We start from the raw sequence: 25,280 nt of genomic DNA on the forward strand, positions 1-25,280 counted from the left end.
TATCACTAAACAGTGAAAGAAATCATGGCACCATGAGGAACAGCAGCAAAGACGGTTCAGCAACTATGCCAGTCAAAGAAAACTGACACTGGAATAAGCTAAAATGTCCATCTACAACAGCCACCCAGTTTAGAAAACTGGGAGTCACTAAAGGGCTTAAAACTCACTTCAATGTCTTTACCATGCAGCTAATAAAGAAATATTAAAATCTTTTCCTTCGTTTCAAGGAGTGTTTCTTGTGTTGTTGGTACTGCTTACAAGAGCTGAATCATGGACTCTGGATTTTCCCACACCAATCAATTTAACTGGAATTTGAAGTTTATCTTCAATAAATCAGACATAATTTTGTGCATTAACAGGCAGTTGCTTAAATGTCCTTTCATTTTATATATCTGTTTTCCATCCTGGGTGAGTCTTATATTGAACTTCAACTTTATTTAAGACCTCTTGGTGCTGGGGAATGAGGTATAATTTCACCATCAAACTCTAAACAAGCAACTCCAACTTTGATTTCTGTAAACACGTCCAAAATGTCCAACTTGGTAAGTGCTGATGCAGTGAATCCATTGATTATATGTGCAGATTTAAGTAAAACCAGATCCAACCAGCCATAGCTTCTTTTCCTTCCAGTAGTTTCATCAAACTCTCTATCTCGTGTTCGTAGTAATTTGTTGAATCTTATTTTGCTCTGTAGGAAACGCACCAGCACCAACTCTAATTGCATAAGCTTTCACAACTCCTTAGACTTCCCCAACATTCTGAGGGGAACAATTTGAACAAGTTACAAAAGGATAAATCCCAAAGTCAATATCTAGCAGTGCTGTGTTTACACCTTCTACCAAAATTTTCTTTGGTGGTCCGTGTACAGTTTCATATAGGAAATAAACTCAATCTCTTACCATTGGTTTAACTCTTTCCATATAACCATTGAGTTCTTGTAGTTCACCGTCAATGCTAGTTTCCATTGTGGGGTATATAGATTTGTACTGATTAGTTAGAACTTTGAACCTAAGAAGTAGAGATAAACAGGATAAACAAGATAATTCACTTCTCAGAATCTCACGGTTTCACTGTTTAAAAACGACTCATTTTCAGAATCTTTTGGCTCAACAACCGAATCATTCTATGTTGTTATAACTTCTCTGAAACTTCAATAATCATCCAATGTTCTTGGGCTTTTAATGAAGAATTGAGCTATGGACAATCCAAAATTTGCATATTAACTAGTTTTTCAGGGTACAAAGATATGATTGTATGTATACTCACAATTGGTACCTATTTGAAAGTCTGAAGCTAGAAAAATCTAAAATCTGTACTTCTGCATCCCCTTTCTCTCTCATTTTCAGCTGAAAACTCACATACACTATGCTGTCTGTTGACCAGCAACTTACTCAAGATCATCTATATAAATCCATAAGGCTCATGTATGCTAAGCGCATCATTTTCCGCCTTCTATTAACAATCAGTTAACTCAATCTTTTCTGAGTTGGAAGTTTCTAAAGGAAATACATTACTATTTCTAAACAAGATGATTATATTAGATGTAGAGATTTATTTGTGTATATCCAATTTTGGCAATAAACTTTGTTAACTTAAATGCTCAGCATGCCACAGCTTCAATAAGAGTTTTGTTAAAAATTAATTTAACCAATTTGAATGCATTTTATTTTATTTATATTTTGTACATAAACATGCAATATTATATTTACAAATATTTTGTAATTCCATGTGATTTTAAATAGTCATACTGAAAAAAACATAAATTCTAAGAATTATGTAAACTCTAAATATCTAGCAATATTTGTTTGTAGCTGGTAATTTTCTTTAATTTTGGTTTAAAAATTGAAATTTTGCTTTTAGTAATAAGTAAAACCAATCGGCAACTTTGAAGATATACTGTCATATTGTTAAAAGCATAAGAGGATTGTTGTTAAAAACAATAGATTAAATATTCCATTAGCTCATCTCTTTTTAGGAAACTTAACTCAGTCCCAGTTTTTTTCCTCCAAAACACATTACTATGTACTTTAACATAACTTTTAATTGATATCTTCCTTTAGATTCTAGCTATTGCCAACCACACCTTATTAACTAATACATAAACCTCTCCTTTTAATATATTTGTATGCATCATGTTCATTTTTTCTCAATGTTAATAAAAGCTAATTTACACAAAGAAGAAATTCTATTTGTCTGCTATACATGAGTGTAGAAATTGATTAGGTATTCCTCTTTATTTAAGCGATATATCAGTACATACAGTTACAGACTGCCCTCATTTAGTCTTTTCATTTGTGATACTCCATATTACATGAGAGAACATCTATTTGAATCTCTTTAATATTCATGATCCTCTCACCAGCCTGAGCAAAAGAGCTAAAGCATTTGATAGCAATCTGAGGAACTTGATTAACAATGTGCTAATCATCAGCGCCATTGACCTGATTCAAAAATGTTTTCAATTCATCCATCACTTTTATAACCAAAGATGATTGCGTTACTTCACCATTTTTTATTTAAATAATATCCCATGGGCTGAAAATATTAAGCTAGTTTTACTAAATGCACCTTGCAACCAATTTGATTTATTTTTAACTAGGTTCCAAAGTGACCTATAATAAATAATTAGTACTTGAACGTATGAAACCAGAGTATAAGTAGTAGGCTTTACTAAAATCAGTTCACTTTGACTTCACATCACTACATGTTAAATTGTGCCAATGAACTAATTTTGCAATAAATCGTTATTGTTATTGCAAAAATCCAACCAAAGAATATTACTAGAAGTAATTATCCATATATCAAAATGCATTGAATGCAGAGTGTTAACTACAATTATACACAAAATTGCCTATCATTCAAATGGTAATTTTAAGAATTTCATTTTATAGCCATAACTTATCTTTTAATGTTCAAGAATTTATTTTTAATAATCCTGACAGTGTAGTACTTGCACAATAAACTTAGTAATTTAAAAGTTTATATAACTCCTCTGAATTGGATGACAATATATTTTATTATGATAACTTAAGATAATACAGTATCCTAAAAGTAAAACAGTACATCGTTTTTGTAAAAAAATTAAAAATTCTGTGGACTAGATATGTTGGGTTCTTTTGCACAATTATTTATTTTTAGGAAGAAAATAACACTCTGAAATTGATTGAAGATATCTGAGAAAAATGACATTAATCTCTAGGTAGATTTTTAAACATTTCCGGGCCATTCACAATGGCCTAGTTGCTAAACCCGCACCTTGTATGCTCTGAGATCCCAAAAGGGTGCCGGTTCATGTCCTGGCTGCTCCGCTACCATTCATCTCCCTGTTTGTGGCCTGGGAAGGCAGTCGAGGATGACACAAAACCTTGGGACTCTGCACCTGCATGGGAGACCTGGAAGAAGCTCCTGGTTCCTGGCTTTGCTTTGGCCTAGTTTCAGCTGGTGTAGCTACGTGGGGAGTGATCCAGTGGATGGAAGATCTTTTTGTCTGTCTCTCCTTCTCCGTGTAAATCTGACTTAAAAATAAATAACTCTTAAAAATTGAAAAGGTGAGAAATATTTTCAAATTAACAAGTGCCAGCTGACTTCATCATTTCTTATGCACATTCTCTTGCACTTTTTCAAAGAGCAAAATATACATAGCATATGCAGCAGTCATTTGTTGCAGATTTTCAAACGATGTTTTTTTCACTCACCATATTTTTATTCTTCACTTAATTACTGGCTGAAATTTGGTCACACAGACAATTGAAATATCTTTTTTTATTATTTTTAATTCATTAATTACATTGTATCATGTGACACAGTTTCATAGGTACTTGGGTTCTCCCCACCCCTCCCCAAACCCTCCCACCATGGTGGATTCCTCCACCTTGTTGCATAACCACAGTTCAAGTTCAGTTGAGATTCCCTGGACTCTATGTTTGGTATATGCTTGAAACATCATTTACTATATTTACGATAGTACGTATTTTATTTTAGGATGGAAAACCTTTTGGGAAGGTATGTTAATCGAATCTAACTTGTTTAACTGTCTAATTTAGCTTTTACTGTGAAAATTCAGTTTTTAATAATTTATATTATTTATTCTCAGACATAGTCTATATATTATTGCTTCAAAGCAAACAAAATAAAATATTTTCTAAAGTGAAGAATGCCTCTATATAAATCAGTCTGGTATTTCTGAGCATCATGCCATTTGAGTCTATATGGATTGACCTTAAGAAGTCAAATATACCAAGGAAAACAAATAATTATTACTTGAGGGTATTTCAACTCCTATTTCCAATTCTTCCATTTAATTGATTTCAGTTGTTAATACTGTAAATGACAGCAAATATGTTCAATTTATTATTGGAAGGAAGTGCAATTATTATTATAGTAAATTATAATTATATATGCAATAATTACAATTATTTCTAAGGGCTGTTTCAGTGGCTGCTTTCTGTAACAAATACTAAACTACAAAATTCATTACATATAAATTAGTGCAGCTTTTATATTCACAAAAACATGAAAACCTTTTGAAAAATGTAAAGTATGTTACCATTAGCCTCCCTATGACACTGACTCTGTCACATATAACAATTTCTATTCTTATTTTAAATTTAGGATAAAATATTGAAAAATATTCTAATAAAAAAACATGTGCAACTGACTCAATGAAATCATCATCCTCTGAATGCTGGAATACAGTGTGGATGTCAGTTGGAAATAGTCATGGAGCCTTGAAAACTCCATGTGATCTTAGCAATTAAAAAACAATATTTCAAACTATTTCTCTAATAAAGCATATTCTTTTGGACTCACTGACAAAGTATGCAAGAACTCTGAGCTGAACTGGAAGACCACTGACGCGTCTGCCATGGGCGGCTGAACAGTTTTCAGGCTTGCACCTACGTTTGTGGAAAAGCTATCTACACTACTCTTAAAGGTATGATTAATAGAGTCCATTTGCAATAGCTGAAACAACCTTCTTTAAATTGAAATTCTCAGTTTTAAACAGCTTTGGGGGCATTCCGGTAAATGCAGCATAAGAGTTTATAATTAGTCTGACATTTCTAGACACAATTAACTTGCAGATTCAAACAGTTGATTTACATATATAAATATCATCATGCACTGACAATTTATAACCTTCCTTTGGAAAATGTAACTCTATCATAAGTTATTCTCAGGTGGCTGTTCATTTAATTCTCTTTAGCTACACACACTCACACATACTTTCAACAGATCTTTTCTTAATTAAAAAAATACTGCTAGGCAAATAAGTTTTGTTGTATATCTGATATGGCCTTTAGATATAAATAGAAACTTTCCAAATTTCTGATTACAAAGGAACTGCATTAAACTAACTTTGTAATTTTCTTTTACACATTTTCTAACATTTTCCCTGTTTCATGAAATGCCATCTCTTTTCCATCTTATGTGTGAAGGATTTTATAATCTGAATAGTAGGAAATAATTTAGAAATTAATACAGAGAAACTTCTGCTGAGACACTGAAAATACAGACTGAACTTCAAGGTCATTCTAAATATTCTAGAATAATCGCTTCTCAACCTTTTGGTTAAGATCAAGTGTGCTATCTAAGTATCCTAGCACAAAAATATTTTATGCTGTAAGTATTACATTACATCTTGACACTACTTACAGATATATTTTCATAAACCTTTTATATTAAATGTACACAATATAAATAATAATCTCCTACTTGAAAAGCAACTAAGTCAAAGAGAGAAGTGCAAAGGACTACCAAGCAAAACCTCAACTCAAAACGAACGATTAAAGCATACTGTCATAGTAATTGATAGAAAAAGGGCATGCATTTCTTTAAAGAGCTATTGTGTATACACCCATTTATTTCCCATTATTTTAAGAAATTGTGGCTTAAATGGGGATATTTTTGTACCATGAAAGTGTTTAAATTGAATAGATTTAATTTTAGGTCGAGTCAAATGTGCAGTTGTCAAGCATTTAGCGCTGAAACACATTGCCTTCAGACATGTTCTTTTAGAGCCGCTTGCCTTTTACATTCTAATACTCTGTGTATCTATTTGTCTAGCCACCATCAAGGCAACTATTGTAACTGGAGGCATGGTATGAAGACGACTAAAGGGCTACAGCGTGTCAGACCCTCAAGTAGAATTATTGCCTTTTTTGCCTCAGTTCCCAGCTGTATTATGTCACCAAATCACATCATAGTGTAATCAAAGATGAATAAAATATTTTTTTTCTTTACCTTAAATGCTTTTTCTGTCAATTACAATCAAAGGACATGATTTCAGGTCTGTCAGTTTGTGAAGCTCTTTTCCACTGATGACTAAAGCTCTAATCTGCTAAATATAAAATGAATCAGAAAAGTCTTAAAATGATTTTGCTATTAAGAAGACATTTTTTTTTTTTACTCCCACAAGGGACAGAAATGTAATTGGCCTTTAAAGAATGAAATCAAAGACTTTTTTTTTTTTTAATGACCCCTTGGCTCATCTCCCTTTTACACTTCCTTATTTTATACTTCAATTCTAAACCTCTGGTTGCAACACTGATTTGTTCTTCTAGGAAAATATGCATAGCACTCTCATCAAAAACATAGGATTCTCTGTAAATATTTTATTATCCCCTTGTTTTCCTATGCCCATAACGTTCTTGCCCTATTACTACCGATGAGATACCCTGTAATGTAAGCAGCCATTCAGCTATAACTCAACTTGTAGGCAGGTTTCTGGCTTGATTACATTATTAACTACAATCAAAAAACATTTTCCCAGGATGAATTTAGCTTGGTAGTTGGTATTACTTCCTTTGATCTTCTTAGCGTTATTTTACGATAGGTTGCTCCTCATTTACACTACAAATGGTGGCAAAAATGAAAGTGGTATCTGTGCTAGCAATGCCTGATAAAATAACCGGCTCAGCAGCCTGCCAGCTGCTTTCACCAATGAAAATCAGGTTGTTTATAAAGAGAAAGATTTAGAATGTAAATATTTGCCATCACTACAATCTTTATGTAACTTGTCAGGAACTTCTGCCTTGGTTAAATTGTTCTTATTTCTACATTTAACATTACTTGAACATATTGGGTGAATAAAGACATTTTTCTTGTGTGCTACACCAAATATCACTCTTGGGTGCTAATTTCTAGAACTACTGTGAGGAAATGTAAGAATATAGATGCCATGTACGCAATCTTACTTTATGAATTTAGAATTGCTTATAAATAGCTTTATTTCTCTGTAGTTCATACACGTTCCATTAGTGTTTTTTCAAGTATTTTTTTTCCTTAAGATGCTTCCATTCTTTTTCTAGATTTTATTCATTTTGTTTTATCTAAGAGACAGCGACAGACATAAGTCTCCCAGTTGTTGGTCCACTTCAGAAGTGCTACAGCGGCCATATCGCAGTCCAGGTTGCTCACCTGATGTCAGGAAATCAGCTACACGAATCATCAGCTCTGCTTCTCGGGACATCTATGAGACAGAAGTGGAATGTGAAATTAATCTGGAACTTGAACTCAGCCATGCCAATAGGGTTAAAAACCCCGACAGTTAAACCAAATGCCTGATCCAAGAAAGAGAAATTCATGTGCACCTGAAACATCGCATGCTTTTATATCAGCATACATACACGCATGCACGCGTACGCAAACACACAAACACACACAAATGGAAGCAGCAGATAGAGGAATCAACATGGAATCCAGCACTGTATATAATCAGAACATAAATGTTAATAATGCCAAATGTTATGCTGGATATTAGCAATTTAAATATTTTTAAACAATATGCTGTAATCCGAGAAACAAACTCTCAAATCTCTTGAAAGTATTCCAATCAGAAAAAAATGATAGTTCAATACCCTTATAAAAGAAACCTTTGAAACAGGGAGGCAAAAAGCAGTGTTCTGCTGGTGATTTTGTTCTGTCAACATGAACTTAAAATTAGCCCCATACATGGATCAGTGAGCCCAGGGGAGTGAGGTTTCTCCTGGGATCAAGTCGCTTGGCTCAGGTCCTCGGGCCCACCTGTGAGAACTGGTCCTCCTCAGTGGAAAAGATGGAGTAGTGGACAGCTTACCCAGATATACATGGAGGATATGGCAACCCACTGAGGCCGATAGAGGTCATCTGGTGCCCTGCCAGAAGAAGGAGGGCAGAACAACTTAGACAACCAGTCCAGCCAAACCATGACAGCAAATATCTGGGCGAATGGAGACTCTAAGATCAACTATGTCAGCCAAAACACAATGAAAGGATTTCTTCATCCTTGGATCAGTGAGACCCATAGCATTTCAGAATTACTGGAAACACCTGGACAGAACCCTCAGAGCGTGCACCGCAAGAGACCCTGGGTTGATATCAGGTGGCCATTCTGCATCCCTGGGTTTGGGGTGGTTGAGAGGCTGGGTATGGCTTCTCCCCTTGTCCTGCGCCACTGTTCAGAAGCAGAAAGAAGAAATAGAAAATTTGGAAACAATGATCACACCCGCCTTCCCTAAAATTCGATCCTCCCATTTTAACTAGCAATGTAAACATCACTTAAAATTAAAAAAAAATTAATTAGTCCCATGTATTCTCAGTTTCCACTTATATGTACCTGTACAGTAATAATAGGATTCCAGTTAGAGGCTCCAAGGTTTCAGAAACCTAAAGAGGCATGAAGACACAAAAGCTCCCACATAACCTTACGTAATCCATGACTTAGTTTCACCAATGATGAAACAATATGGCAAAATGTTTATAAAGATGTCAGAAATTTTTATTAACCTAGAATCAAAGGTTTTTTAAGGCAAAATAACTGAAAAAATGCAGCATGATAAAAATTAAATTATTTGTTTTAATCAACCTCCCATCCATATTTAATATATACATTTTATCTTTGAAAAATATTTTACATTAAGGAAAATACTATTTTAACCACAAACTCAAATTTTATTATCTGTCTCTCAATCCCATAAGAGAAAAAGAAACAATTTATCAAAATAATTTTCCCTTCTGAGTTTTTTCCATGTGTTGATATATAAATAACTATGTGCCCACTGTTTTACTAAGGAAAGATCTAAAAGTAATTTCAGACTCAGACATGTATAAGAATGGATTTAAACTCAACATCTCACAATCCTGCCTTCTTGGTGAACACAGGGCATACAATTTTGGAAGGAAATCTGATGAAAGAAATAAAGACTAAATTTGTGCATGTGAATATATTTTCCTCTGCAATACTAGATTCAAATACTTTTTTCAATGATTTTTTTTAACCAAGAGGACTTCTGAAGGAAATTATTTAAGCTTTCCAAGGATCAGTATTTCTTTCTGAACATGATAAACTGTAGTATCCACTTCATTGGGCTCTGTAGAGAAATACAGGATAGTTCCTGGAACATAGAATTTACTTTTGATAGCATTTTTTATATTGCATTGTAATTAATTTATCTTCTTTTTCCTTTGAACTTTCATTGTTAACAGACAATAAGACAATGACTTATTCCTCTTTTAAAACCACTGTATTTTTATTTTAATTTTTATTTTTATTTTAGAAGGTAAATATTACCCAGTGTGTACTAAAGAAAATAGCATATTGTTTTATTTTTATACTTGGATATTAATTTAGTTTCGTTGTGGTAAATCCTCTTTATATTTCACAGCTCCTTTAACACACAGTAGACACTGAAACATTTTTGATTAGCTCGCTGCCTGAATAAATCGATGGATTAGTAATTAGTGTACAAGCCAAATCATACCATAAATGGGCCATCATATTACAATTTGGACCTATTTAAAGATGAGAAGTCCTTTCTTCTTAAATGTTTTGCTTAGTCAATGTTTCTGAAAGTTTTGTCCCTAACACACAATGTCTGTATACCACATATGGTAATTGCCAAACTTTATTCCAACTACCAAAGTAATAATACTCATATGACTCAAGAAATCAGTGCAGAAAGGATTGTCCCAAGCCCACTCGGGCCCTCTGTGGGATGAGCAGGTCACTTGACAGCTCACCAAAGCCTATCAGACTCAGACTCAGGCAGGAATCTCTGAATACCCTAACTTACCTAAAATTAGTTATTCAAAATGACTTATTATGGAAAGAGGGAGGAAGAGACAGAGAGAGATATTACATTGACTGTTTTGCTCCCCAAATGATCCCAAGGGCCAAGGGTTGGCCAGACTGAAGGCAGGATCCAAGATCTTCTCCCATTTAGTTGTCAGGGGCCAGGATGCTTGGTCCATCCTGGAATGGAGCATTCGTGATTCAAACCAGTGCCCATATGGAATGCCAGTATAATAGGTTGAGACAGGTCTTTATTATAATGCCACATCACTAAGACCTTTGAATTCACAGATACTATGTTCTATTTTTGTTGGTTATTAATGAGCAATAATGATCAACCTTAAGAAAGTATGGCTCAAAACAGCAAAGACTTACTTCTCATTTGTGCTGTCCAGAGCACATCATGAAGGACTCATTCCAATATAAAGGCTGAACGAACATCAGTCCAAACACACTGCAGTGAGTCGCATTTCTGTTATGAAAAACATCTGCCTCATTGTTCATCGAGGAAGGCAGTGGTCACAACACACATCAGGATGTGAGGAAATGCAGTTCTATGATGTGTTTGTGGCATGGGGACTGGAATACTGACAAATCAACTTAATGACTACTTTTCAATACGTCTTATATTTCCTCCTTGAATGTAATCAAGCATGACTGAAAATAAGAGTGTAATTAAGTGGTTTCATTTTTTTTAAATAATAAAATCAGTTTCGTCAAAAATGAGATATTCTGAATGTAATAATACTATCTCAACCTTTAACTACATACACAGGCAGAGATGCTGATGGAACTTTGCAGTAAGATCCATAACCACTATTTGCACCGTTAATATTGTACCTAGATTAGCTTTACTTTCCAGTGGTTTTATCTTTCAATCCTTAAACCTAAATTATACTTTAAAAGTGCTAATGCTTGGGCCCGGTGCAGTGGCTTAGCAGCTGAAGTTCTCACCTTGAACGCACTGGGATCCCATATCGGCACTGGTTCTAATCCCAGCAGTCATGCTTCCCATCCAGCTCCCTGCTTGTGGCCTGGAAAAACAGTTGAGAATGGCCCAAATCCTTGGGACTCTGCACCTGAGCATGGGAGACCCGGAAGAGCTCCTGGCTCCTGGCTTCAGATCGGCTCAGCTCCAGCCGTTGTGGTCACTTGGGGAGTGAATCATCAGACGGGAGATCTTACTCTGTCTCTCCTCCTCTCTGTATATCTGACTTTCCAATAAAAATAAATAAATGTTTTAAAAATGCTAATGTTTTCAAAAAATCATGTATGAAGGCAACAAACTTCTTAAAAAGATGTCGTACCTTCATTAGCTAACAGAGTAAGCTTACACAAGACAAGTATGCTGCCGTTCTAATGTATTTTATTAAAACATAACCTATCGGTGACAGATGCAGCTACCCTGTCAGCCCATGGAAGACACTTCACAACCTCAGTTTTTTCACTGAATGAGTGATGTTACTACTCTCTGTCCTCCAGTGATCCCACAGTGCAGAATCAACACACAATGCCTATCTTGTGTAGGCCAGGGGGGACTGACCAGTCACACAGTATAGGTCACCTGACAAAGCCACGTAACTTGGAAGTAGACAAAGAATGAAATAAACATTCCCTTGGAGAGAGAAACAAAAATTACTACTGGCAGAAATGTGTTAGAGCAATGTTTGCAATTAAAAATAAATAAAGTATCCAAATAAGAGCCAGCATGCAATTTGAGGATACTTACTGAGTTTTTTGCTTTTCATTTAAACGCCTTAATGCTTCCCTATCTCATTCTATGGAAATAACATAAAAATCGCACATTCTCTACTCCACAGACAGGGTCTGCACTGACAGGTGGCAGGTGGGAAGCCAACTCTAAAAGGAATGTGCCCCTCTATTTCTAAATGCCCTATGGCACACCCTGAGGATGCACTGTGTGACAGGAGAAATGTGCCCTAGATGTGCAAGATGGCAGTCCATTTTCATTCTATCCACAAAGCAGTTAGGGGACATTGTGAACTGATGGAGCATGTCTCCCTTAACCAGGTAAATACACCAAGATTAACAAAAATGTGTTTAAAAAAAAAACAGCCAATAATTTTTAAAGTGTAGCTTGCTATTGCATAATTATTTAATAAACCAGAAAAGATGCAACTGTTATTCCGTCACAGAGGCCCTGTTCACACAGCACCATATGGCTAATGGCTTCGACTGCACATCCCATAATCCTGAATTCTCCTGCTCATCACACTGTATTGGCTGCAAATGTGCTTTGCAGCTAATGTCTGTGTTACCCTTTCCAAGCTTGCTTATTTGAGGAGATGGTGGTGTCTATTTTTTGGTATAGATTCTAATATAATAAAGTACTATTTTTTTAAGCATTAAAAAGTAAATTGCCTCAATAGTAACTTTCCAATAGTCTTTTAAACATATTTGTTATCTTTTCTTTAGTTGTAACACCAAATTCTGACTGTCGGAATTTTACTAAATGTCAAAAAGGGAAGTCTATCTTTATTAAAGTGTCATTGGTAAATGTAAAGATGCAATGTTAAATTACATACATGCAGCACTTGAAAACATTCAAGCTGTAGATGTCTTCTCAGTAGTCAGTCTACTGTAAGCAGCTCCCAAGCAATTCGGACACAGAAATAATACCTTCTACATCCAACCCTCCAAACCACTTCAGTGTGTCTGTGGCAACACAGGTTGGGGTATTCCACACACATGGTTTCCACAGACTGCTCTCAATGAACACTGAGTAATGCATATTTTTGATTTTGAGGATAAGGAATGGAACATGTCAAATTAAAATGCTATAAAAGTAATTTATCAATTCAATTTGCAATAAAAATCAAATATTTTGTCAATCTACTCAAATTTAATAAGCTTTGACACTGATTTTTTTTCAACTTTCCGGACCAGATGTTTTGGCACAAGTCTTAGAATCTACGTGATTTGGATGGGATGCGTATAATCATCCCTGTGAACAAGGAAAAAAGCCATTGTATCTGAACAACAGAAATTGGAAAGTGAAGAATTTAAGATGAGTATCTCACACACACACACACACACACACACACACACACACACACACACACACACACACCCGCCTGAAAGTAAAGGGAAATGTGGACAAAAATATTTTATTTTATTTTAAATCTTTTAAAAGATTTGCTTGCAATGAAATGTTAGGAAAATCTATTTCTGGTTGACAAATTTTCTGTTTCTAAACATTAAGAATGTTGCAAGTTAGAAAAAAAATTGTTTACCCTCTTTGAATTTAATCAAATTTGTTGATGGCAGAAATTAGCATGACTAGTGCTTAGCAGAAAATCAAGATGATTACTCCTCACATGTCCCAGCTCTAAAGAATACAAAAGTGTGCATCTTGTATTTCAGCCAACATAATTTTATAACATTTGTCTTCAACTATCTTTCAAGGATGAATATGATATGAATATATTTTTCTTATTCATACAGAAATTATTAACGGTGAGACAAATTTGGCTACTACTTTTGTTTAAGATTTAAATTTTAGCTAGATCAAATTTCACATATAAACCATGGAATCAGATGAACAAAAGCATTTTGTAATGAAAAGCAAAACCATAAGTGTTGTGATTTTTCTTTATTGAATAGCGTGAGCTTGCTTATGCCGGGCCATTTCTTTGTTGTGTCATTTTTATGGCATATCCTAAAATTCAAGTATGCCCAGCATGCTTAAGCAGGGCTATGAATGAAATTTGGTTTACTATAAATATGAAATTAGAAAAGGGTAAGCTTTCAGTTTTACTTTGTAAGAGAATAGAAAGTACAATAAGCATGAGTATTAGCCAACTAGTCAAGATGGCAATAAGAGAACTCCTTCTTTCTTAACAAATTTAACTTGTTTCTGTTTCAGCCTACCATGCACTTGTCTCTAGGGCAATGCACTCTTTCTCTTAACACATCAGCTTTATTTAAAAGAATTTGTTTAGGAAAAATGTAATAGGTAGTTGGTCAGTAAGGGCATGATATATAAAGACTTTGATTCTTTCTCTTAAGATATAGTTTATTTGTTTTAAAGGCAAAGTTATAGACCAGAGAGAGAGAGAGAATGTGAATCTTTCATCCACTGGTCCTCTCCCCAAATGGCAAATTAACAAATTGGCAAAGTGGTCAGAGTTGGGCGAAGCCAAAGCCACAATTCAGAAGCGTCATCATGTCTCCCACATTGGTCCTGGGGACATCTCCCGGTGTTCTTCCAGATGCAAAATCACGGAGCTGCATCAGAACTCTACCAGCCAGCACCTGAATAGCCCATGCGGAATACAGCTTTGCAAGTGGTAGCAAAACCTGTTAATGCCACAATGGTGGTCCAAAATCCATGATTCTTTATTTTTATGAATCTTTGCTTCTTTTTAAATTTGTTATTAATAAACATTTTCGGTAACAGAATCAAAGCTATCAGAAATAAAATAAACAAGGGTTGCTTTTATAAACTATCAATTTCTCCCTAGTTTTGACTTACAAGAATGAAGGCAATTTTTACTTTGTTTTTTCTTTTTTGCCACGACCAAGAAGTATGCCTACAAAATCAGACTGGTGCAGTAGCCTAGCAGCTAAAATCCTTACTTTGCACACACTGGGATCCCATGTGCACACTGATTCTAATCCCAGCAACCCTGTTTCTCATCTATTTCCCTGCTTGCTTGTGGCTGGGAAAGCAGTCAAGGACGGCCCAAAGCCTTGGGACCCTGCACTCGCATGGGAGACCCAGTGGAGGCTCCTGGCTTCTGGCTTCAGATCAGCACAGCTCTGGCTGTTGATGCTGCTTGGGGAATGAATCATTGAACAGAAGATCTTCCTCTCTGCCTCTCTTCCTCTGTATATCTGACTTTCCAATAAAAATAAAATGAATCTTAAAAAAAAAAAAAGAAGTATGTCTACAAAATCACACAACATGTAAAAGAAAGACTTGGGGAACTTGTAAGCAGGGATTATTAACTCGCTGTCATTTTTCTGCTTTCCATACACTAAGGATGACATTTCTGCTCTGACTGCAGTAGCACATCAGCTGATTTAGCTACCATGCATCCCTGCCACCTCACTGGGCTGTTGCCAAAACATTTAAGATCTGGTTTCTTAGCACCATATGAGTTTATTACGTGTGATGCTATAGTGATGTGGGATTGCTAGGACACCAGGATGCCCAGCGTAAATACGTTGTTTCCATGCACTAATAGTACCCTGGTGCCCAGGAACTGTTCATTAACCTCACATGAGTGAACAGTCTACTTCCAGACAGCGCTTAGCCACCCGGGTTCTCCATAGGACCAGCCCATTATGAACAAGGCTCACTTTGGTTCATTCCCACAGTGTGCCCTGCCTTTGATACACCATTTCTAAAGTTACTGCTTTACGGTTTGTTGCATTGATACCAAGGCTTTTTTATTAAGCAAATACAGAATTAAGACTCATATCAATTAGAAAATCCACTAGTTTATAACTGATACCACTTGTTTACTGGCTTCTGACTCTTCTCCAGGGTTCCTCAGGCATTTCCAGTAAATGTCAGCTGGGGAAAGAATGAGTTCAACAAACCAACCTCTTCACTGAATACTACACACATATCCATACAAAGAAAAAGCTACTGAGCTTTAATTGCTTGTTAATAAGGTTTTTTTTTTTAATTGACCTATTCTAGTTTGATGTGTCCTGTGTTATCTTTTGCCTGTTTCACCCAGAATCCATGCTGCTATATTGCCTCAATGAATATAAGACAGGGAAACGCATGACCTGGATAGACATACACAAACTGAAACAGTTGGCATTTCCTTTACCTGATCATTATTGTTCTCTGTAAAGCCACAAAGAAGCTAGGGGGAGAAAAGACTAGAAAAAGATCAAAGAACAGTACATCCATAATTTGACAATGATTCTTATATTCAAGCTACACAGTTTTATGATTCTTTGAATCAACAGTAAGTTATTTATATTTCTTTGGTCTACACCTCAGAGAAAACCAGATTTTCTAAAGGAAAAATAAATAAAACATTAAAAACCTAGGTCAACAAGTTAAGACAAAAAATTCTCTGGTAGGGCTTTAAACTTAGAACATTTACATTTTATATGTAGTTCAGTTAGGGAAAACTTTTGGTAAAGTTTTGTTGATTTATGTGAGAGGCACAGACACAGGTAGACAAATAGAACTTTCGTCCCTTAATTCTCTCGCACAAATTCCTGCAATAGCCTTGGTTGAAACCAGGAGTTGGGAATTCAACCTAAGTTTCCCATGTAAGAATGAAGTAATTGATCACCTTAGCAACAGCACTTCCTCCAAAGGTCTGCTGCGTTAACAGGCATGGGAAGTTAGAAGTAGAGCAAGTTAGTGAATCCAAGCGCTCTGACACTATGCATGGGCATCTTAACTGGTAGGCCAGCAACCCAGCCCTGAAAGGCCTTTTCTGCAATATAGAGCGCTGTCGTTTGTGTTTGAAGTTGCACATAACTGTGAGTGTATTTACAGTGGGTCTTCATTCTCTCGGCTGGTCATGTGCTAGGAACTTGTAAAATGAGGAAAGTACATGATCTGGCTGCAATGGGGAAGATAGCAACTACGAGGAATATGGAAAGGAAACTATGAGATATGGAAACGAGATTTAAAAAAATAAATTTCTTGTGTGGTTCATAAACTAGCTCTAAATCAATCCAATGGGTGGAGTTCTAAATACTATCCAAGTATGGCAATATTACGCAAATCAGCACAGAACTTCCCAAATCCAGTGCTAAAACCTAAAGTACACATTTGGATATTCTTATTTTGGAGTTTGGAGTTTTTTTCAGATTAATTTATTTTTTTGGAAGGCAGAGTCACAGAGAGAGGAGGAGAGAGGAAGATTCCTCCATCTTCTGCCTCCTTCCACAAATGGCTCCAGGACTGTCCTAGGCCAAAGCAAAGTGGCAAGAGCTTCTTTTGGGTCTTGGGACCAAGGGCCCAAGCACTTAGGCCATCTTCTAATGCTTTCTCATGTGCATTAGTAGGTAGTGAATTAGAAGCAGAATACCCAGGACTTGAACCAAAACCTGTAGGAGATGCCGAAGTTACAGGCAGCAGCTTTACTCACATAACACAACACTCACAATATTTCTGTATTTTTGCTAAAAATATATTCTTATGCAAATGTCACCATCTGTGGCTGGTATTGTAGAACATTGGGTTAGGCTACCATATATTATGTCAAGTTCCCACGTGTGCACCAGTTTTGAGTCTCAGCTACTCCACTTCAGATTCAACTACCTGCAAATGCACTTGGAAGCAGTAGAAACTAAGCCAAGAACTTGGGCCCCTGGCACCCACCCATATGTGATACATAGAAGGAATTTCAGGTTTCTGACCTCCACCTGGTCTGGCCCAGGTTACTGTCATTTGGGAAATGATCAAGCAGATGGAAGTCTCTCTCTCTCTCTCTCTCTCTCTCTCTCTCTCCCCCTCACTCTTGCTATTTCTCTTTTCTTTAACAGTAATTGCCTTTCAAATAAATAACTCTAAAAAATTCTGACTTTATGAAGTCCTTTTGCACTTGACAATTTCAACTTCCATCAGTAACTATAAAATTATTTAAAACACCAGACAAAACTTTAAAGCTCCACATGCTTTTTCACATAATTAGTACTGCTTTCTATAGCACACTGTAACATATTCTGATGAGGTCACGTTGCATAAAGAGATACACTCACTGGTGCGGTAGCCTAGTGGCTAAAGTCCTCACCTTGAGCCCACCAAGAACCCATATGTGCCAGTTCTAATTCTGGTAGCTGTGCTCCCCATTCAGCTCCCTACCTGTTGCCTGGGAAAGCAGTGTAGAATGGCCCAAAGCCTTGGGACCCTGCACCTGCATGGGAGACCCGAAGGAGGCTCCTGGCCTCTGGCTTTGGGTCAGCTCAGCTCTGGTCATTGTGGGCCGCTTGGGGAGTGAATCCCTTGGACTGAAGATCTTCCTCTCTGTCTCTCCTCCTCTCTTTATGTCTTACTTTCCAATAAAAATAAATCTTTTTTAAAAAGAGATGCACTCATTTTGCTTATATAACATGAATTTCAGGAGTATGAATAGTTATTTTTTGTGAATAACTTTAAGCAACTTGAAAAGTAAATGTAACAGGTCCATTAGGAAGTGACATTAGACAGGAAAATCAGGTACACAAGAAAATCCTGAAAGGAGTATTATAGATTGGAAAACGAACATCTCTCTGTTTGCTATTTATGCACTGAAGTGACCGCAAACGCACTGTATACTGAAATCTACAGTGTAATTCCATAGCTTCTTTGAATTTCAAAAGCTAATTTTTAAAACTTAATTAATACTAATCAAAATTGGGAGAAAGTATGTATTAGACTTCAATATCAGACAGAAGAAGGGCCTGTTCAATGGTTTTTACATTTTGTCATCATTGCTTTATCAAGTTGCTTCTTCACCTGAAGTTTCTCACAAGCTTTTTTTTTAAACATCAAGCGCTGTAGTCACATGATGCAAGTTCTGTAATCATGAAAAACATTAGACACTAGATTAGAAAATTAAGCCTTATCTGATATATAATCTTAGTTAAAGAATTACTTTTGGGCCCAGCCCAATGGCTCAGTGACTGAATCCCCGCCTTGCGTGTGCCTGGATACCAAATGGGCACCAGTTCATGTCCCAACTGCTCTACTTCCCATCCAACTCCCAGCTTACAGCCTGGGAAAACAGTAGAGGATGGCCCAACGTCTTGGGATTTCGCACCCACATGGGAGACCCAGTAGAAGCTCTTGACTCCTGGCTCCTGGCTTCAGATCAGCTCAGCTCTAACCATTGCGGCCACTTGGGGAGTGAACCAGTAGATGGAAGATCTTTCTCTCTGTATCACCTTTTCTTTAGAAACCTGCCTTCCGAAAGAAAGAAAGAGAGAAAGAAAGAGAGAGAGAGAAAGAAAGAAAGAAAGAAAGAGAGAGAGAGAGAAAGAGAGAGAGAGAGAGAGAAAGAAAGAAAGAAAGAAAGAAAGAAAGAAAGAAAGAAAGAAAGAAAGAAAGAAAGAAAGAAAGAAAGAAAGAAAGAAAGAAAGAAAGAAAGAATTTTTTCAAGAATTAATTCCTGGGCACTACACATACCAATTAATGACACAAATCAATTCTGTTTAGACCTCCATGTTTCAAAGATGTTTAGACCTCCATGTTTAAAAGATGTCTAGACCTCCATGTTTATACCTCCATGTTTGAAAGATGCAAGACACATTGCAAACAACAAACTGATGTTACAAATAGGGAAACCCAGGACCAGAAGTACAAAATTATGGACCCAACACCTCACAATAGTGCAAGAACCAATATGAAAAAGAAACACAAGCACTTTCTGATACATAGTGGTTCTCACATATACAAACCAAAATGAGGTTACACCAAATGCCCCTGGCGTGAGGGGTCGTGCTGTAGGACTCTGCACACACCCATATGACTAAGGTGGAGAAGGCCATTTGTATCCAATCCAAGCACCAGGAAACTTCTAACTTTATACAACAAATAAAAAAATGATGCCCAGATTTTTGGGCAATATTATTCTAAAAGTTTCTATGAATATGTTTTTGAACAAGGATAATATTTCAGTTGATGAACTTTGAGGAAAGGAGATTAACCCTCACTAATGTTGTCAACATGTTTTAATCAAGGCTGAATTAATCTATTAAAGTGTATTAATGGCTTTTATTTTATGGTTATGCTGAGTCTTAAAAACTTTTGGATATAACAAGCTATTTTGAAACAATAACAACTTCATGTTGATTAAAAAGATATGGAAAAGCACGAACGTAAAACAAAGATAAAGAAATCCTTAAACAGAACTGTACATTTCAGCTCAATTCTTTTGCACATTTTGAGGTTTTGATGTTATTTTTTACCTCTCCGTATGCTGTTTCCTCATCTCTAATGAGGGAATTATAACTTTTGTTCTCAGTAGTGAACATACAAGTGATTTAGATCGCTAGAACATTTTGAACTGATTTATAGTAACTTTCGTTGGTGAATATCCTGTCTTCTGCTATTTTTTGTTAGTATGTTTTTAAGTTTCAAGAATTCTCCTCAATGTTTCCAATAACAGTGATACATTCTTTGAGCTTTTCCTAAAAGTGCTTTCCCTTTCACTAATATCTAACAGATAGCTTTGCTAGATGCACTGATTTGGGCTGGCAATTTTTTTTTTCCTTCAACACATTTCATCCCACTTCCTCCAGTCCCATAAGCTTTCTTCTGAAAAATCTCTAGCCAGGCAGATTCAGACTTCTACCTGTTTTTTGCTCATTTTCTTTTACAAATTTGGGAACCCTCACTTAATTTTAGAGTTCTTGATTACATTATGCCTTGTGATGGACTTGGTTGATTTGAATATCCCCGGTGACTTTTGGCCTTCTTGTGCTCAGATAATGGTGTTCTTTCTAGGTTCATGAAGTTTTCTGTGATTATCTCTTGGAATTTGCCTACTACTCTTTAGACACTCTTAAATATCATCTGAATCCCAGCAACTCAAATAGTTTCTATTTTATTTCTGTTCCTGTGCTCGCTACAAGTTTTCTTCACTACTTTTGATCCTTTTTTCTCCATCATCTTTATGTTTTCAAATAACCTTTAGAATCACTAAATCTTTTTCCCATTTGATTCATTTTGTCATTGGTATGTTCTGTCATGTATTTTAGAGAGATAGAAATAGAAAGGTTTTCCAGTGGTTTATTTATTAAATGGCTATAACAGCTGGGGCTGCCACAGGCTGAAGTCAAGAGCCAGGAGCTTCTTCTAGGTCTGCTACTTGGGTACAGGGGCCAAGGACTTGGGCCATCCCCTGCTGTTTTCTCAGTCACATCAGAAGGAGCTGAGCAGAAAAGGAGCAGTCAGGACTCCATATGGTGACCAGATGGGATCCCAGCACCTCTTTGCCACAGGCTGGCTTCATTCTATCACAATTTTAATTTCACACAGTATACTTTCCAATAGAAGGACTTCCACTTGATTCTGTTTAATTCTACCCTATCACATCTCAGAGTAACAATGCTGATATTGAATTTCCTTGAAATAATTATCTGAAAAGCTTCAATGAAGCACTTGAAAATTTCAATTTCTTTAGGCAAGTAGGTAGTTCCCTGGAATTTTTTTGATGCTGATGATTGCACATTGAGGGATTAGTTCTAGTAACCCAATTCCTCTATAGCTGTTCTGCAAATTCTAAGTAGTCTGCTTATTTTTCCATTAGTTTAAGAATACTTCTTGTATTCCAGCACTAGATAGCACCCCAAATTAGTGTGCACCAGGTCGAATAGTCACATTGGATTTTTGCAACATAACATTTTATTTATTATTTTTGAATTAACATATTTTAATTTAAATTATAAATAAAGCTTTAATATTCTACTAAATGTAACAAGCAGAAAGCAAAAGACCATAGTCCGGTGGGTAAATAGGCAAGAGCTATAAACAATAATCAAATAAAAGATTATTGAGCTTCACTCATAATAAACTTTCAAAGAGTCACAAAATCACTAAAGCTACAGAAGCAGGCATTTCTATCAATTTACTTAATAAACAATGAGAACAAAATGTAATAGAATACTGCATTTACAGCAATATTTATACACATAGGAATATATCTCTCTCCCTTTCCCCTTCTCTTGCCTCTCTTTTTCCTCTGTAACTATGCCTTTTAAATAAACAAACTAATTTTTTAAAATCTACATTATTCTAGGTATTTTTAACCTGTCACTGAGTCACAAAACGGTTCTATGGATCTATGTGTAGGACCTCTAAGATGAAAATCACAAAATATTTTTAAAAGAAGAAATAGAATATATTAAAAGATGGAGATATCGACCATGTTCCTGGATTGACAGAATCAATCAACATTATCAAAATGTTCATATAACTGAAGTAATACACAGATTCAATGTGATCCCAATAAAATCCTAACAACATTCTTCTCAGTGCTAGAAAAGATGATAGGAAAATTCATCTAAAAACACAAGAGAACACAAATAGCTAAAACTATCCTGAACAATAAAAATCAATCTGAAGTAACCACAATTCCAGACTTCAAACTACACTCCAGGGCAATGGTAATCAAAAGTGGTCTGATACTGGTACAAAAACAGACAAGATCAATGGAACAGAATAGAAATCTCAGAACTGAGCCAACACATGTACAGCCAACTAATCTGCAACACAAGAACTGAAAATAATTCAGAAAAAAACCTTAAGTCTCTTCAACAAATCCTATTAAGATAACTGGATAGCAGCCTGCAGAACTATGAAGCAAGAACCCCTATTTTCACCTTATACAAAAAACAGCCCTAATAAATCTAGGACCTAAATATGCACCCAGAAATAATTAAGCTATTAGAGGAAAACACAGGAAGCATTATGAAAAAGATGGAACTAAGTAAAGAATTCTTAGAAAAGTCACAAAAACCATATGTAGTCAAAGCCAAAATGGACAGATGGAACAACATCAAACTAAAAAGCTTCTGAGCTTCTGTACAGCAAAGGAAATGATAAATAAAGTGAATAAGCAATCAACAGAATGGGAGAAAATTTTTGCACACTACACAACAGAGAAGGAACTAATATCCAGGATTTAAAGAAGGGCTCAGAAACTCAACAACAGCAAAATAAACAACCCTGTTAACAGATGGGCAAGGAAATGAGCAGACATTTTCAAAGCGACAAATTCAAATAGCTAATAGACATATGAAAAATGCTCAGGCTGCCTGGCTATCAGGGAAATACAAATCAAAGCCACACTGAGATGCCACCTAACTCCAATGAGATTTCCTTACATTCAGAATTCTAGCAACACCTGCTGGCATGCATGTGGGGGGAAAGTCATCCTCCTTCATTGTTGGTGGGGGTGTAGGCTAGTACAACTGCTACGGAAGTTAGCATGGAGATAAGACAACTGACCATGACTCAGCTATCCCACTTTTTTCAATATATGCAAAGGATATGAATTCTGCATATGAGAAAGTGACCCATAATCCCATATTTACAGCAGCACAATCTACAATAGTGATGGACATGAAAATCATCCAGATATCCAATAAAACAGGAGTAGATAAAGAAATTGTGGTACATCAACTCTACGGAATACTATTCAGCCATTAAAAATGAAATTCTATAATTTGCAGGAAAAACAAAATGGTAGAATATGGTCAGGATATGATTAAACATACAGAGAATCAGTATTCATGGTGAAGCAGAGAAGACATGATCCTGGGAAACAGGAGAGGAAAGGCTGACAGCAAAGGGACACCTAGACATTGAGAAGCAACAGATAGGGCAGAGCAGCACAATCAGTGATTGCAAAAACCTGGAAGCAATCGAAATGCTCATCAACAGAAGACTGGATAAAAAAGCTGTGGTTCATTTACTCCATGGAATACTACTCAGCTATCCAAAAACATGAAATGCAGTTCTTTGTGGCCAAATGGGCCCAATTAGAAACCATTATGCTAAGGGAAATGAGCCAATCCCAAAAGGTTGAATACCACATGTTTGCTTTAATTTAACATAAAACGATGTCAATTTAGAAAATAGGACCTGTATACTTTGTAATATTATTGCAACCTCAAACAGGCTGTATCTAATGCAATAAGATAATGTGATGTAATCTATAAATCAACAATGTCAGACTGCTTATGATCTACATCAAAGAACTGTAAAACCTAATACACTCTTTTTTTTCTTCACCATAGGTTATTTTATTTTCTTTAACTTTTTTTATTAATTACATTGCATTATGTGACAGTTTCATAGGCTCTGGGTTTCCCCCAACCCCTCCCCATGCCCTTCCCCCATGGTGGATTCTTCCACCTTGTTGCAGTATTACAGTTCAAATTCAATCAAGATTCTTTCTTTGCAAACTTACACCAAGCATAGAGTCCATCATCTTATTGTTCAGATAAGTTGAACAGTTTTTTGGTGTGACCATCTATGGTGTGAAGGTAGAGCTGGCAGAATATCATCCCAATCAATTAAGAGTCCCAACATAACATCAACAACAATTTACAACATTATGGAATTGACATGGTTTTGAACTTGTATTTTTTTTTAACATATTGGTTACTAATACACTCCTAATACCCTATGTTATTCTGTAATGGGGAGGGAGAGCAGAGAAATCTTCCATCTCCCTAGAAGGTGTGGGGAAGACATGAAGTATAACCTATCAGGATCATATCTGGTAACCCATAGACAACAAACTCGAGTCAACATTAGACAATAGTAAAGCTGCAAAGGCATATGGGGGGAATCAGGAGCGATCCTGACAACCTCTTAACAGGAGGTCATATGCACAGAGCAGGGGGGACCCTAGAGTGGAGCGGGCGGACAGGAGGAGGCTTGTATCCCAACCATGAGGACTCCCAGATCCTCACCAAGGACTATCAGTGTGGGCACCAAGGACTACATCTCAACTGCCAAGGAGACCACGGGGAATAGGAGTGCATTCGGAGGCCGAGAACTCTGAGGTCACCCACCACCATCTGGATCTACCACATGGGATAGAACAACTCCAAACCCTGCCGTGCAGGAACCAGCGTCATCAGAACGACAACCAGGAGCCCTGAGCAGTCCGCAGAAACAGAAGAACAACAAACTTCCTTCGGGACTAGGGAGGGGAGCTTTCTCTGGTCCTTGTTTGGTTCCGACTTTGGGTCCCCACCCTCTCTCACAATGACCATCAGGATCATTCCGGAAACCCCTGAAAACAAACAAACAAACATTAAACACAAACAAAAAATCTAGAATGGATAGACAGAGAACAACAAAGAAAGCTTAGAATCAGACAGGATACAGTCAGCGTGGACTCACTTATACCTCACTAGGTGGGACACACAGATTAGTTACTCCTCACGGGGGTATTGAGGATTTCTCTGCACACCCCTCCTAAAACTGTTCTGCACCTAAACTGTTGGCACATGTCTTGTTAGAGTTATGAGCCAGTTCAGACCACCCAAAAAACAACCAGGCTCAGCAAAATTATGCTACAATGCTATAAATTGCCAAATACTAAAATGAAAATAGACATGAGACAGCTGAATAGTAATCTATAGCCATTTTAAGGTGTATAGAACCAGGTTGTATATAAATCAAAATTGAAATGTCAATGAAGAAGTCACAGGATGTGGTTAAGAACTTGCATTTTTTTAACATATTGGTTAATCAATACCATGTCAATTAATTCCATAACATTGTAAATTG

The 25,280-nt window shown here is 36.3% G+C and overlaps 1 pseudogene; it reads right to left on the reverse strand.

Moving 5' to 3' along the window:
• Positions 1–222: 222 nt before the first annotated feature.
• The window catches only part of LOC101533862 (adenylosuccinate synthetase isozyme 2-like), a 74,150-nt pseudogene continuing 49,092 nt past the window's right edge, over positions 223–25,280 (reverse strand).

The sequence above is a fragment of the Ochotona princeps genome, chromosome 3, assembly GCF_030435755.1.
Source record: "Ochotona princeps isolate mOchPri1 chromosome 3, mOchPri1.hap1, whole genome shotgun sequence".
NCBI lineage: Eukaryota > Metazoa > Chordata > Mammalia > Lagomorpha > Ochotonidae > Ochotona > Ochotona princeps.